The sequence below is a fragment of the Callithrix jacchus genome, chromosome 10 (genome assembly GCF_049354715.1).
Source record: "Callithrix jacchus isolate 240 chromosome 10, calJac240_pri, whole genome shotgun sequence".
NCBI lineage: Eukaryota > Metazoa > Chordata > Mammalia > Primates > Cebidae > Callithrix > Callithrix jacchus.
This window is the reverse complement of record NC_133511.1, coordinates 65,815,765-65,831,925: the sequence shown is the minus strand read 5'-3', so window position 1 is coordinate 65,831,925 and position 16,161 is coordinate 65,815,765. Positions and strand designations below refer to the sequence as shown.

The window sequence follows — 16,161 nt, the reverse complement described above, 5'->3', positions numbered from 1 at the left end:
AGTTATGAAAATTCTTTGCCATTTGCTCTTCAAATATTATCTCTATTTGTGATGGTTAATATCAGGTGTCAACTGGATTGTATTGAAGGATGCCTAAGTAGCTGCTAAGTATTGTTTCTGGACGTGTCTGTGAAGGAGTTGCCAGAGGAAATTGACATTTGAGTCAGTGGACTGGGAGAGGAAGACCCACCCTCAATATGGGGGCACCGTCCAATAGGCTGCTAGCTGGCTAGAACAAAGCAGGCAGAAGGGCTGGGATAAACCGGTTTCCTGAGTCTTCTGGCTTTCTTCTTTCTTTTGTGCTGGATGTTTCCTTCTGTTTCTTCTGCCCTTGGACATCAGATTCCAGGCTCTTCAGCCTTTGAACTCTTGGACTTACACCAATGATTTGCTGGGGTTTCTCAGGCCATTACTACAGACTAAAGGTTGCTCTGTCAGATTCCCTGTTTTTGAGGCTTTTGGACTCAGACTGAGCCACTACTGGCTTCTTTCTTCCTCAGCTTGCAGACCGCCTATTGTGAGACTTCACCTTGTGATCACGTGAGTCAATACTCCTTAATGAAGTCCCCTTCATATATACATATATCCCATTAATTCTGTCCCTCTGCAGAACCCTAATACACCATTCATTTCTCACTTTTGGGGACTATGATTAACATATATCAGAACTTTTTGCTTGAGTCTTAGATCATACTCTTTCTTTTGTACTTTTTATAGTTTTTGTCTTTCCAAGCTTCATTTTGACCTGTCTTACAGTTAACTCTTTGTTCAGTTGTATCAAACTTACTATTAAAGTTGTTCATTGAGTTTTAAGTTTCAGCTATTTTATTAGTTATTTCTAAAAGTTCCATTTCATTCTTTTTTCAAAAGGTCTAGGCCACTTTTTTATTCTCTTGTTTTATTCAAATATTTTCAATAATCTTTTATCTATTTAAACATAATAAGAGTTTTGTATGTGATAGTTTATTCCAATACTCATTTATGTTTTTCTGCTTAATCTCACTCTGGTGCTTTTATAACCTGTGGGCCTTGTGGATCCCTTGAGCCCAGTAGTTTGAGACCAGCCTGGACAACATGGTAAAGCACTGTCTCTACAAAAAAAAAAAAAAAATAGGCTGGGCATGGTGGCATGCCCCTGTAGTCCCAGCTGCTCCTGAGGCACCTAAGGTGGGAGGATCTCTTGAACCCAGGAAGGTGGAGGTTGCAGTGAGCCAAGATCACAGCACTGCACTCCAGCCTGGATGACAGAGGAAGAGGGATACCCTGTCACACACACAAAAAAAAGAAAAGAAAAGAAAAATAATTTAAATCTAGGGATGAATCAAATTTTTTTCTAACAGGATTTATGTTTGTTTTTACTAGGCACTTGGGGACACTCCAGGACCTCCTTAAGCAAAGGTAAATTATGTGGTTCCTTAGTATACCCAGGAGATATGATCCTGGGATCTAGATCTTCAGAAGGTCTATCATGCTTCTGACTCATTGTCACCAAAGGGTGTAGGCCTTTGAAGTTGAAGATTATTGTGGGGAAGTAACTCTTCATTAAATTCTCCACCTGAAGCATGTTTAGTCTTTAATTTATGTTCCCTTCCACTTCCGCATCCTATGAGGCAAACAAGTAAAAATCTAAATTTTCAAGGTTAGAAAATTCTTTCAGAGAAGATTCTGCTTCTCTTCTTTGCCGGTTTTTATTCCCTCCAATTTTGGCCTAGTTATTCCATAGTATCTTGTCAACTCTATAATGTAATTGATAAATTTAAATACATAATCTAGAATTTTTCATTCTTTTCACTGGGAAGTTTAATCTGAATACCCTAATCCACCAGAACCCACCACTGAACAATTTCAAAAGAATAAAAAAACTTAAGGATCAAACTGAGTTAATTTACTTTTTACAGGCTTAAGTGAAGAACATTTGAAAGACAGGGAGGGAGCTGGGATTACAGGCTCATGCCTGTAATCCCAGCACTTTGGGAGGCCAAGGCAGGCAGATCACCTGAGGTCAGGAGTTCAAGACCAATCTGACCAAAATGGTGAAACCCTGTCTCTACTAAAAACACAAAATTAGCTGGGCGTGGTGGTGTGTGCCTGTAATCCCAGCTACTCAGGAGGCTGAAGCAGGAGAATCACTCGAACCTGAGAGGTGGAAGCTGCAGTGAGCTGAGATCATGCCATTGCACTCCAGCCTGGGCAACAAGAGTGAAACTCTGTCTCCAAAAAAAAAAAAAAAAAAAAAGGCAGGGAGTACAGCTAGAAGTAGATAAGAAAGTATATACCTGTCATGCAAACCTACAGTATGATTGCTAGTGCCCAAATTAGAAATTCATCACATGCATTATAGAAACTGCAGCTTAATCAAATACTCCAAATACCCAAAGACAGTCTGTTTTATGGTCAATGTTGCTCTGATTCTCAAAGAGTGAAATTGTGGCAATTGGGTGGGGATATATGGGAAGAGCCAGAGGAGTTGAGGATTCTTGACTCTCCGGACTCCTCTGAAATATATCCTATCCTATCCTCCACATTTGCTTACTTGATAAAGGTGGCAGTGCCTTTAATTATGAAGCCAGCCCAATGTTTAATGTTGAAACTCCAGAGTTTGCAGTGGAAGAGGCAATATGCAATGGCGCAGATTAGGAAAGACAGGGATCTGTTCCCCTATTATCTTGCTCCCCCACCCACATTAGTCTATTCCGCATCAGGGCCTGAGGCTCAGTCGTTAAGGAAAGGATAACAGTCATTAAGTTATGGTAGGAGCAAGGGTTTGGTCAAGGAGGCTGATGCTAAGTAAAAATAATCTTGGGGTTTCTCCACTGTGGACCAAGAAAAGCTCTGAAAAAGCAGCATTCTTCCTGATGTCCCAACCTTCCCCTTTACCAAATTAGACTCCTAGAGATGGGCAAAGCAAATTCTATGTTAGCCTTTTTAGATTATGGTTTTAAGGACCTGAAGGTTCAAATTTTGACCTTTTTTAGTGTGGTAACTACTTGAAAACCTTAATGTGTAATATAATCATCATATGATCTCAGCTCTGTGAAGCCTTGACTTCTAGGTTTGGTAACCCAAGACCAAGATGACTGGTTCATTTTCAGCTGACACTTCAAATCAGACAGGCTGTGTTTTAGAATCAAGTATATTTAGTGACACTTCAAATCAGACAGCCTGTGTGACTTTGGAATCAAGTATATTCAGTGACTAGTTGTCAAGTTAACTGTTGAGGGTCACTGAGGGGGCCCAATTACTGACACCTCTTTTGCCCACTTCATGAATTGTGGGTCTGAACAAAAGTATCATCAGGTGGCTGGGCCCGGTGGCTCAAGTCTGTAATCCAAACACTTTGGAGGCCAAGGTGGGTGGATCACCTGAGGTCGGGAGTTCAAGACCAGCCTGACCAACATGGTGAAACCCCATCCTTAAAATAAATAAATAAATAAAAATAAAGTAAAAACAAATAAATAAAAAAATAAAGTAATCTAATTGAGTATATTTCTTTCTAAATTAAAAAAAAGTATCATCAGAGGGCATGTAAATGTCCCTAGGTTGAAGGACATGGCATATATCTGCAAACAAAGGATTTCTTGAAACTAAACTCCAAAATTAGAGAGATTCCTGCACAGCCCTAGGCATTGTAGAACCACCCTAAATATCCCTGCATGAAAAAAAGCCTCTGTGAAATGCCCAAATAGAGGAGCAGAGGAGCATGTGAGGGCAGAGGTGAGGGAGAAGAGAGAAGTTACACTAAGCATATTCAGATTAGTCTTCCCAAGCAGACTTTAGGTAAGTCACCCTAAATGTCCCTGAATACAGTGGCCAATGGGACAGAAAAAGGTCAAAAGCATTCCATGAATTGAATTCCCTCCACGTGGAAGAAACATCAGGAAGAATAATTTCCTCAGGGCTGGGCATTTCTTTTTGAGCTATTCAGTACTTGTATATGGGGGATGCAATAACTTGTTGGTTGACTAATGGGTTTGCCTTTTTATTTTGGCTGTTCTCAGTGCTATTTAGGAATCAACTGAATTATTTCGGGTACTTGTTGCTAAGACAAGAGAGAAAATATCACTATCTGGGTAAATGAAGGGTTTTACATTTCAAATTCTCTCTTTTTGGGAGCGTTGTTGACATAGGGACAGATTTGATCTTACACAGACAGGGCATACATAACAAATGTTCCAGTTTGTTCCCGAATCCATTCTTTCTGGTTTGGGAGAAACAGCTAAACTTGCAGCTGGTTGTGTTTCATGTTGGGAAATTGATGTGTACAACTGCCTAATGGCCGAGTCTTTTCGGGGGGTTTCAATGAGTACTTCTTGGTCATAGTAAAGAATATGACAAAGAAAGTTTGGGAAACTTATCAACCAAGACGGAGAGACAGTTCTGAAGTCTGAGACAGTCTGTCATTAAACCTAAGATTACACTTTTGCCCAAGTTTACTCCCAGTCATTGTAATATTCTGGAAGGACTACTGTTTTATAGGACAAGAGATCTGTGTTGGAGTCTTGGCTCTGGCATTGACTTCTTGTGTGACATTGGGCAAGTCGTATGAGCCTCAGTTTTCATAACTGTAAAATGGGAAAGGTAAAACCAGATGATCTGTTTTTTCCAGCCCTGATATTCTGGGACTCCTCATTCTAACTAAAAGGTTCTTAAATGTATCCCAGTGATGATGGGGGTGAAAGCCACTCTGCTCCCTATGAAACAGATATGCCAGCATTTCACCTTGTCATTCTCATGAGGCATTGTACAGGATCTTACTGTGCAGGGACCATATAAAATTACAACCAATAACACGTATGTAATTGAAAAGGAAAATTTTGCTGGGCACGGTGGCTCATGCCTTTTTAGTCTCTACTAAAAATACAAAAATTAGCAGGGCGTGATGGTGAGCACCTGTTATCCCAGCTACTAGGGAAGCTGAGGCAGAAGGACTGCTTGAATCTGGAGGCAGAGGTTGCAGTGCTTTGAGATTGCACCACTGCTCTCCAGCTTGGGCAACAGAACAAAACTGCCAAAAAAAAAAAAAAAAAAGAAAGGAAAATTTTTAACTAAGCTTAATTGGCTTTCCATATTTTCTTTTCTTTCTTTCTTTTTTTTTTTTTTTTGAGACAGGTTCTCACTCTGTTCCCCAGGTTGGAGTGGTGGCGCGATCTTGGCTCACTGCAACCTCCGCCTCCCAGACACAAGCAATTCTCCTACCTCAGCCTCCTGAGTAGTAGGGACTACAGGCACGCACTACCGTGCCCAGCTAATTTTTGTATTTTTTACAGAGGCGGGGTTTCACCATGTGCCCAGGCTCCTCTTAAACTCCTGAGCTCAGGTGATCCACCCATCTCAGCCTCTTCCACATTTTCCAATTAGTATATATTTGCTATTTATTTATTCCTCATCTTCACCACTGACATGCTATATAGCATATCCTAGTAGATGTAATTCTGGCCAAGAGAGTGTTCTGGAAGGAAGTGAAGAGACTGGTTATTTTGTCCGTCCTACCATGGGCATCACACTATTAAGAGTGAGAGTCAGATGGTTTCCACACAATGCAGAAATCTGTCTGTGATACCTGGGTTAATTCGTTAACTGGTACGTTAAAAAGCTAATTTGAAGTTTAGCTTGGGAATAATTGAACCCATACTCTGAACTGAGAATTATATGTGGTTTATTATACTGTTGACATAAACATAAAACTATGCCACAAAACCTAAAGGAAATACTAATTGCAGTTTACAGCCAGGCACCTGTAATCGTAACACTTTGGGAGGCAAAAGTGGGAGGTTGGCTTGAGGCCATGAGTTCAAGACCAGCCTGCGCAACATAGTGAGAATCCCATCTCTACAAAAAACATAGCCAGACATGAGGGTGCATACCTGTGGTCCCAGCTATGTGGAATGCTGAGATGGGAAGGTCACTTGAGCCCAGGAGTTCAAGGTTACAATGAGCTATAATCACACCCCTGTACTAAAGCCTGGGTGATAAAGTGAGACCCTGTCTCTAATAATAATAATAATACTTGCAATTTCCTCTGACTAAGAACTACCAAGAATCCATGGCTCTAATTAAGAAAACACTCTTTGATCTTAGACTCGCCTGTATTCCTCATCTCTCACAAGAGTCTGTTTCTACAGATGTCATAGGTTTGTTGCTCGTGGATCTGCAGGATGTCATTTCCTCATATAAATACCCTTATTATTGGGGTTTATGAAAAATTCTCTTTTCTTCTCCACTTATTCAGTGTCTGGTTAAGTGCTGAGGCTTGCAGATTTACTTCCCTACTATATGCACTGCAAAGTGCCAGCTTCCTGCTGTGTGCTGTGTCCTGGCAATGGTGGTACTTTCCGCCTCGTTGGGATACACTGCAGTTCTGTCCATCTCACTCTGATTCTTGTGTGATTTCTGAGGAGAACTAAGATTTAAAATCTTTTGGGAGGTGTCAGGTGTGGTGGCTCATGCCTGTAATCCCAGCACTTTGGAAGGCCGAGGCAGCCGGATCACAAGGTGGGTGGATCAGGAGTTCTGGACCAGCCTGACCAACATGGTGAAATGCTGTCTCTACTAAAAACACAAAAATTAGCCAGGCATGGTGGCAGGTGACTGTAATCCCAGCTACTTGGGAGGGTGAGGTAGGAGAATCACTTGAACCCAGGAGGTGGAGGTTGCAGTGAGCTGAGATTGCACTGCTGCACCAACCTGGGTGACACAGAGATTTTTGTCTAAAAACAAAAATACTTTGGCAGGAAGCATCCTATCTTTTTTGAGATAGAGTTTCACTGTTGTTGCCCAAGTGGAGTGCAGTGGAGCAATCTCAGCTCATTGCAACCTCCACCTCCCAGGTTCAAGTGATTCTCCTGTCTCAGCCTCCTGAGTAGCTGGGATTACAGGCACCTGCCACCACACCCAGCTAATTTTTGTATTTTTATGGAGATGGGTTTGCATAATGTTGGCCAGGCTAGTCTCAAACTCCTGACCTCAAGTGATCCACCTGCCTCAGCCTCCCAAAGTACTGGCATCACAGGCGTGAGCCACTGTGCCTGGCCATAAGCATCCCATATTGATGGTCATCCAAGCTGAATATGAATCCTTCCAACCGGGCAGGAACATGGACAGCGTTGCCACTCCCCAGGAGCAGCTAGCGGTTTGCTTATGCAATCTTTTCAAGGTCCCCAACCCTCCACTGCCCTTATTGCTGATACATGAGTACTTGCTAACAAAGAAGCGATACTCAATGCCAAAAATAGAAGAACTTATAGGAGAAAATGTTAACATTGAATTACATGCTAACTTCTGAGCTCCTTCAACCCCTTTTGCTTTGTCCTATCACCATATGTTTTTTTCTCTCTGGGTCTGACTCCTACATTAGACTATAGATACCTTCAGGAAAGCAATTTGTGTCTGGTTCATTTCTGTCTCTGGCACCCAATAAATATTTTCATGAATGATTGAATGATACAGTTTTACTCATTACATTAATGATGGATGAAGATTGTGAATTCTGTATTTATACAGAACTATTGGGAAAACTTTCTGATCCAGTATTTGAGAACCAGATTGTAGCTGTCTGCTCAACTAAATGAAACCAAATTAGATTGCTGTAATTCATTTAAAAATATTTATTGAGTTGTTCTTCTGAGCTAGGTGCTGCCATTGTTATCCTGGGAGGCGAATTAGTTGGATCTAGGGATATAGGGCCCCCAGGACACCCTGGCTCCTGGGGACATGCAGTCTCAGTGATGGCTGCTTTGACGTCCCTGTTCCTCAACATGCAGATGAGATGGTTGAGAACAGGTATGAGAATGGCATGGCATATACAGGGAGGGAAGGAGGTATTTAAAAAAAGAAGAAGAGGAAGAGAATGGCATATACCACATTGCCCATGATATGGAAGTCGAGGGGCAAGTTGGCTCTGTAGGCCACACAGGCTGTGGCAATGGACGAGTAGCAGATGCCCACCACCAGGAGGTGGGAGCCACAGGTGGAGAAGGCTTTGGAGCATCCTTCTCAAGAATTGATGTGAAGCACTGAGACCAGGATGTGGGCATAGGAGAAAAGCACCAGCAGAAGTGGGAGGAAGGCCACCACCATGGCGATGTGGAAGCCCATGAAGGTCTGGGGGGTGGTGTCAGAGCAGGAGGCCTGGACCACAGCCAAGTGGTCACAGAAGCAGTGGTAGATGTGAACAGTGCTGTCAAATGCCATCTGGGAGGTCTGTACCACTGCTGGAATGGGCAGGAAGAGCGCAGTGAGCCAGGCACTGGCTGCCAAGACAGCACTGGTCTGTGGGGTCATGAGGACAGGGTAGTGCAGTAGGTGGCAGATAGCCACATAGCAGTCATAGGCCATGACCACCAGGATGAAGGCTTGCAAGCAAGAGAAGCTGTGGAATAGGTACATCTGCAGGAAGCAGGCAGGGAAACTGAGGAAGCGGTCCCCAAGCAAGAATATCTTGGGGGATGGTGACTGTAGTGGAGAGGATGTCCAGGGCTGAGAGGTTTATCAGGAAGAAATACATGGGCTCGTGGAGGCTGGGTTCTGCCATCACAATCACCAGGATCAGGCATTACACACCAGGATGAGCAGGTAGATTAAGAAGAAAATCAAGGTGAGGCACAGTGGCTCATGATTGTAACCCCAGCACTTTGGGAGGCCAAGGCAGGCAGATCATTTGAGGCCAGGAGTTCAAAACCAGCCTGGCCATCATGGCAAAACCCCATCTCTACTAAAAATACAATAATCAGCAGGTGTGATGGTGGGCACCTGTAATCCCAGCTACTTGGGAGGCTGGGGCGGGAGGATTGCTTGAACCCTGGAGGCAGAGCTTGCAGTGAGCCAACATCGCACCACTGCAGTCCAGCTTGGGCAACAGAGTGAGACCCTATCTAAAAAAGGAAAAAGAAATCGAAAAGAAGAAAGAAAATCACGAAGATGATGCGGGTTAGGGAAAGAGGGACTCTGGCAGAGAGGGGATGCTGACCAGGTGGAAGACAGGAGAGGAGTCCTCTGATCTATTACAGGCTGTGGCCTCCACAGTGGGTCAGAGCTGGATGTCTGTAGACACACACTGGGAACATCTGGAAACCAGAGCAATCAGGGAAACATTCACTATAACATGTAGTATCTTTTTTCTTTCCAACCATGGATCTCAGTCCCAACATTTTCTTTGCTCCAGGAATTGTATTGCACAATTAAGATTCCCAGAATGGTGAGATGTCTAACAGCAGTGGCAAAAAGAGCTGGTCCTGTTTTGGGGGCCGGAGAAGTGAACACAAACACCTAAGGACTGTCAAAGAGAAGGAACAACACTTACAAAGAACTGGGGCCACTGTTAGCAGCTTCAGGGGCCCAGAGATCAGTCCCACATAGGAAATAAATTTCTTAACATCAGAATGACCCCATAATGAGGGCTGGGTGTGGTGGCTCACGCCTGTAATCCCAGGATTTGGGAGGCCGAGGCAAGTAGATCACCTGAGGTCAGGAGTTTGAGACCAGCCTGGCCAACATGGTTAAACCCTGTCTCTACTAAAAATATAAAAATTAGCTGGGCATGGTAGCACATGCCTGTAGTCCCAGCTACCAAGGCTGAGGCAGGAGAATCACTCAAACTCCAGAGGTGGAGTTTGCAGCGAGCTGAAATCAGGCCACTGCACTCTAGCCTGGGCAACAGAGCAAAACTCTGTCTCAAAAAACTGACTCCATAATGCAGAAACAGGCTTGATAATTAGTGAATTTCATGTAACTAGAGGTTGCAAGGCTGAGGTCTTTGTCTGAAATGCTACAGAGGTTTAATACTTGGATAGCAGCTAGATCGAAACCTTTAAGTAACCTTCTAACCCTAGATTCATTGGTTATAGTAATAATAATAACAGCATAAATGAACCACATAAGATTGCAGCCAGGCGCAGTGGCTCACACCTGTAATCCCAACAATTTTGGAGGCTAAGGCCGGAGGATTGCTTGAGGCCAGGAGTTTGAGACCAGCCTGGGCAACATAGTAAGACCCCATTTCTACAAAAAATCAAAAAAGGCAATCAGGCATTGTGACGTGCACCTGTAATCCTAACTACTCCAGATGCTAAGGTGAGCATAGGAGTTTGAGGCTGCAGTGAGCCGTGATCATGCCACTGCACTCCAAGCTGGCAGCAGAGCAAGACCTTATCCTACAAAAATTAAAAAGTAAGGTTGCAATGTTGGTGGGCAAATTTAATCTATTGGAGAGAAAAAGCCTGAGAGGCATCTACTTGTGTTCAAATGCCAATTAAAAAATCAAGTAGCTCTTGTATTAGTTTAAGTAGCTCCTTTAAGGATGTCTGGTTTTTAGCCCAGTTCACTAGCACAGGTGAAGGAATCCTCTAGGTATGGTTATGTCGATCAGCCACTTCCCAGGTTTTGCTCACTCTAAGCACCAGGGTCTTGACTGCAGTCATTTGACATAAGCCTGTCCAGTCCAGATATGCTGGCATGATTCCTGAGGGGCTCTTTCTTTGGGGACCTTGTGAAGACAGCAGAATCACTCATTGAGAGTGAGTGAAGCTAAACGCTGGAGTGAAAACTATGTAGTTTATTCTAAGGTTCCCTTAATGCTAAGTGTGTTCCTCTGAGCCTGGAGGATTGTCAAGGGCCACTGATAAAGACTCCTAGCTCATGAGCTCTAGGGAACTGCCGGGAAAACTTTGTTGGGGACAGCTGGAAGAGTGACTTCTGTGGTGCTCTGGATTCCATTCCTCTTCTATGCCCCGCCCCATTCTCATCTCACTCCATCTGGGCGGAATGTTATGTCTGAATCAGTGCCCTTTGTTTTAGTCTCTCCCATTTAGTTTCTCCATTCACGTGAGAATTCCTTCCCTGTGATATCTTTCTCTTTAGTTGCTTCCTCCAGGAAGCACTACAAAATGCTGTCTGCTTACCCCAGAAATCTCTTCCTTTCTGTGTGCCTGTGCGGGGGCTTGCTCTGTCTGTCTCCATCTAACCTGGGTGGGTGCCCTGGGACCTGTCTTTGTATCCTTTCTCTTTGTTATATCAGATAGTGACCAACCATACTGATTTGCCCAGAACTGGTTTTAGCACTGAAAGTCCCATGTCCTGGGAAACCCCTCTGTTGGTCACTCTAAGAGGGCAGAGACACTGTATATGCTTTTCATAGAAGGAGTTATTTCCTGAATGGAACCCAAGTTGAAAATGAATTCTATCCCTATTAAAAAACAGACCTGGGCTGGGGGTGGGGGGAAGGGGTGGCTCACGCCTGAAATCCCAGCACTTTGGGAGGCCACAGAAGGTGAATCACAAGGTCAAGAGTTCAAGACCAGCCAGTGAAACTCCGTCTCTACTAAAAATATAAAAATTAGCCAGGCATGGTGGCACATGCCTATAATCCCAGCTGATTATAAGGGGGGCTGAGGTAAGAGAATTGCTTGAACCTGGGAGTTGGAGGTTGCAATGAGCCAAGGTGGTGTCCGTGCACTCCAGCCTGGATGACAGAGTGAAACTCTGTCTCAAAGAGGAAAGGAAGGAAGGAAGGAAGGAAGGAAGGAAGGAAGGAAGGAAGGAAGGAAGGAAGGAAGGAAGGAAGGAAGGAAGGAAGGAGAGAGAGAAAGAAAGAAAAGAAATAAAAGGAAAAGCAGACCCTACTTCGCATGTCCCCCTGTGAATCCCTCCTCTCGCTGGGGCAGCTCCGCAGGTGTTTCTCTCAGCCATGTCATGCCTGTTACCCAACCTTCCTTCCTTGGCCTCAGTTCAGAGGGTTCTACAGAGAACTGAAGAGTGTCAGAGTCAGTGCCATGAGAGGCCACGCACTGCAGAGACCAACCTCCGAAGAAGATTACTGGATGTTCAAGCAGCCCCAGGACCTCTGAAGTGAGACTTTTCAGCCCATGGGACTGAACCACAGGAAGGCACTGACTCGCCCTTTGCCTTGGGCTTGTCCCTCTAACTAAGCTATGCAGGGCTAAGGTATGTTGACATCTGGGCCACGGCCTCTTCCACCCCAGCCATATCTCCACCAGTTCCACTGCTTTTCCTAAAGCCACCTCCAGCTTTCCCCTCTTCTAACAAAATCTTTCTAGGGTCACAGAATACATAAGGGTGGAAATGGCCCTGCAGACACTTTCATCCCCGTCCTCTCCTCATCAATGAAGAAATCAAACTGTGGTGGGAGTGGGAATGGGGCTTGGGGGTTCGGCCCCAGGTCAACAGCAGGTCAGGGTCAGAGTTTGTCCTGGAAACCAGTCCTCCTGGCTCTGGCCTTGGCCCTTTCCATGGAGCTGGGCTACTTAGAGAATTTGGAAGCTCTGGTTTCCACCTGGGAAAAATTAGGCCAAAGGTTTTATTTTCCTTTTTCTGTTTCTTAGACTGATTTCAGAGACAACCATAAATTTTTGTTTTGTTCTGAGGGCATTTAAAACAGTTTCGCATGAACTGATTACAAAATAGAAGCTCTAAATGGTGGGAAAGTCCTTAAGTCAGCATTTTCCTGACTTAAGGAAGCAGTGGACTGGGCACATCTGCATGAGGAAGGTCCTGGCAGCCAGGATCCCTGACCTGAGCATAAATGTTGAGTACCTGGCAGAATCTGGCTCATAGTAAACCCTAAATAAGTATTTTTGAATAAATGAATTAATGAATAAATGGGTTAATGTGATTTAAACTGAACTTTTTCTCATAATAGATCAGTCAGCAGGGTTTTTTTGGTTTTTCTTTTCTTTTCTGTTTTATTTTTTGAGACAGAGTCTCTCTCTTGTTGCCCAGGCTGGAGTGCAGTGGCGTAATCCCAGCTCACTGCACCCTCCACCTCCTGGGTTCAAACGATTCTCCTGCCTCAGCCTCCCAAGTAGCTGGAATTACGCTCAGCTAATTTTTGTATTTGTAATAGAGATGGGGTTTCACCAGTTGGTCAGACTGGTCTTGATCTTGGGTGATCTGCCCATCTCAGTCTCCCAAAGTGCTGGGATTACAGGCATGAGCCACCGCTCCGGCCTTTCTTTTCTTTTATTTCAGCATTTAAATTGATACAAACAACATTTCCCTGAAGGTGGCTGCAATTCTGAGAGGCTGTTCCCAGCCCTGACTGGGACCAGGGGAGGCTAGAGGTGCAAAATTTGCTGGGCAGTCATAGAACATGGGAGCCAGAAGGGTCCTTAAAAGCAAGCAAGACAGTCCAATGCCCCCCTCCTTTTTTTCTTTTTTTTCAAGTAAAAGAGGGCTGGGCACAGAAGCTCATACCTGTAATTCTAGCACTTTAGGAGGTTGAGGCAGAAGGCTGGCTTGAGCCCAGGAGTTCAAGATCAACCTGGGCAACAGAGTGAGATCCTGTCTATATAAAAAATAACAAATAATTTTAAAATAAATGTTTTAAAAAGCTGAGGGGGAGCTGACCTTGGTCAGGGCCACACAGAGCTAGTGGCAGAGCCACACCAGAAGCCAGATGCCTGCTCCCTGTCCAGGGCTCCCAAGTGTCCTCTGTGGGAAGTTTTATTTGTCTTTTTCTGGCAGCCCAGACAGTGTTGGGAGCTGTCCATGTTCACATCTGCTTCCCTCACCAGACTGGGGGTTCCCTGGGGCCTGGGTGTGTTCTGACTCTTCTACAAAACCAACATGTCAGTAGGGGCTGGGCACCTGGCTTCCCAGTTTTCCGCAGGCAGACTGGACCATGACTGTCTTGACAACCTCAGGGCTTTCTCTCTAGTGCTGCGGCAGAATCAGACAACACTGGGCTCTGAGGAGAGCTCCTAGCCCAGCTCCTATATTGCTGCTGAAAGGCAAGGGGAGGCCCAGAGAGGGGTCTGAACCAGCCACCGTCACACAGATGACAAAGCAGCAGCATAGCCTGCATACGTGGAATGCTTTAAATCAGAGGACAAAGAGTTTGGCTCAGATCCCTTCTCTTAGAGCCCCTCTCCTAGCGGGATGAGGGTCCCTAACTGCCCACCTCCCCAAACGCTGTCCTCCCAGGGCCTAGCCCCTCCTTGGCTATGACTGGCTTTGGACACTTCACTTCCAGCCTTCATGCCTGAGACTTCTGCAGGTTGGCCCAGTTCATCCGCCCCACCCAGGCCATGCCAGTTGCTCCTTCCTCTCCCCAAGCAGGTGCTGCCTCAGTGGGAAGAACCAGGTAGAGCTGAGCCTCCTTCCGTTAAACCCTCAAGCTCTACCCTTCCTGGCCTGCTGGGGCCTTGACCCCCAGAGGTCCCCTTTTACTGAGGCCCTAAGTAATATTTTCTGGGGACTCCCAGGTGGCTGGTTAGCAGCTACCATGGGCTTTGCTAATAATTAGAACAACAAGATTAATAGTCCTCAGTGGGACACACAACTTTATGGTCTGTGGGGACCTTCCCACGTATGGAGCAATCATTGGTATCCACATGTGACAGATGAGGAAACAGGCTCAGAGGTATAAGGGATTGCCCAAAGTCACACAGCAAGCCAAGGACAAGGCAGGATCGGAAGTCTCAGATTTCCTAACTCTCACTCCAGCCTCTGCACCAACTAATGACACAAATGAAAAAGTTTGTGAAAATGTTCCACGTAAATGTCAAATGCTGTGCTATGGGCTGTGGGGCCCTTCGAGTGTATTGAAGCCGGAGGAACAAGCGTGACAAATAGAGAGCCATTCAGTCTCCCAAATCCTCGCTCTCCTGCTCTCTCTATCATTTTGAGGCTGATATGGCTTGGCTCTGTGTCTTCATCCAAATCTCATCTTGAATTGTGCTCCCATAAATCCCATGTGTTGTGAGAGGGAACCTGGTGGGAGATAATTGAATTGTGGGGGCGGTTTTCCCCATATTGTTCTCATGGTAGTGAGTAAGTCTCATGAGAGCTGATGGTTTTATCAGGGGTTTCCACTTTTGCGTCTTCCTCATTCTCTTTTCTTTTGTAAATTGCCCAGCCTCAGGTATGCCTTCATCAGCAGTGTGAAAACAGACTTAACACAGGGCCTTATCATTGTAAGCCCAGCCTCCTCCAGGGGGCCTTCTGTGACTTCATCTCCTCCAGCCCCCAGTGCTCTTCCTGTCCTCTGGATTGACCAGGCTTGGCTGCCAATGCTGTCATTTTAAACATTAGGATAACTGAGGCTTATTCTTCATTCCACATTGAATCAAGCTTGCTTTGCACTGGGTACGTGGTCACAGGGAATTGACACAGTCTAGTGGGGAAGCCAGTCAAAACCTTGTCCATCATATCCACTGCGATCTCTGCTACCGTAGAGTTGAAGGGCCCAGAGGAGGAAACAAAGCCGCCCTGCTTCATGGAAGACATCTCTTCATGGGTCATACATTTTAAGCAGTTGAATAGAGAGCGGGCCACAAAGGAAGGGGTAAACAAAGTCACGAAGTGTAGAAAAAGCAGAAGGTGTGTTAGAGGGGAGCTAGAAGTTGGTTTGAGCTGCAATATAGAGGAGAGACTGGGAGTCTCCAAGTAGGAGTGGCTAAAGAGGTTTGCAGTGGCCTGAGGGAGGAGAGTCTCGAAGCAGAGGACTAAAAACTCAGCCTGAGGACATTGGAAAGCCAGAATCAGGCCTCAGGCAGGGACTAATATAGTCAGCTACATGTTTGAGAGAAAGCTCATACCCCCTGTGGCACGGAGAATGGTTTAGAGTGGGAGAGACTAGAGGCAGGGCAACCAGCCAGGGAGCTTGGTGGTAAGGAGACAGATTGGGAGGAGTATTAATGGCAATGATAGCAGATGACAGCTTCCCTTTATTGAGTGTTTACTTGTACTAATGGCTGTGCCCTGGCAGTCACATACTTCATTTCATTTAATCCAATGAGTAATTTCCATTACTCTTGTCTTATAGATGAGTGAGCTCAGAGGGTTAAGCAACTAAGTCCTTCTGCTGGGCCAACAGTGAGTTAGTGTAGAGTCCAATCTCTCTCCAAAGCCATGCCTCTGAACTATCAAAGTTTAGAGAATCTGGCTGGGGGAGGTGCCTCACGCCTGTAATCCCACTTTGGGAGGCCGAGGCGGGCAGATCACTTGAGGTCAGAGTTCGAGGCCAGCCTGGACAACATGGTGAAACCCCGTCTCTACTAAAAATATAAAAATTAGCCAGATGCGGTGGCACATGCCTGTAATCCCAGCTACTTGGGAGGCTGAGGCAAGAGAATCTCTTGAACCTGGGTGGCAGAGGTTGCAGTAAGCTGAGATCATGCCACTGCATTCCAGCCCAGGCAACAGGGT

General features: G+C 45.3%; 1 protein-coding gene and 1 pseudogene across 2 annotated transcripts in view; one reads left to right on the top strand and one right to left on the bottom strand.

Moving 5' to 3' along the window:
* The first annotated feature begins 264 nt into the window (after positions 1 to 264).
* The window catches only part of SLCO2B1 (solute carrier organic anion transporter family member 2B1), an 84,429-nt gene continuing 68,532 nt past the window's right edge, over positions 265 to 16,161 (top strand). For both annotated transcript variants that reach the window (XM_035265435.3, XM_078340230.1), the window contains exons 1-2: positions 265 to 540; positions 1,363 to 1,398. The gene's annotated coding sequence lies outside the window, so the exon portion shown is untranslated. The remainder of the gene's footprint in view (positions 541 to 1,362; positions 1,399 to 16,161) is intronic.
* Positions 7,822 to 15,240, bottom strand: LOC100386798 (olfactory receptor 2AT4-like; annotated as a pseudogene).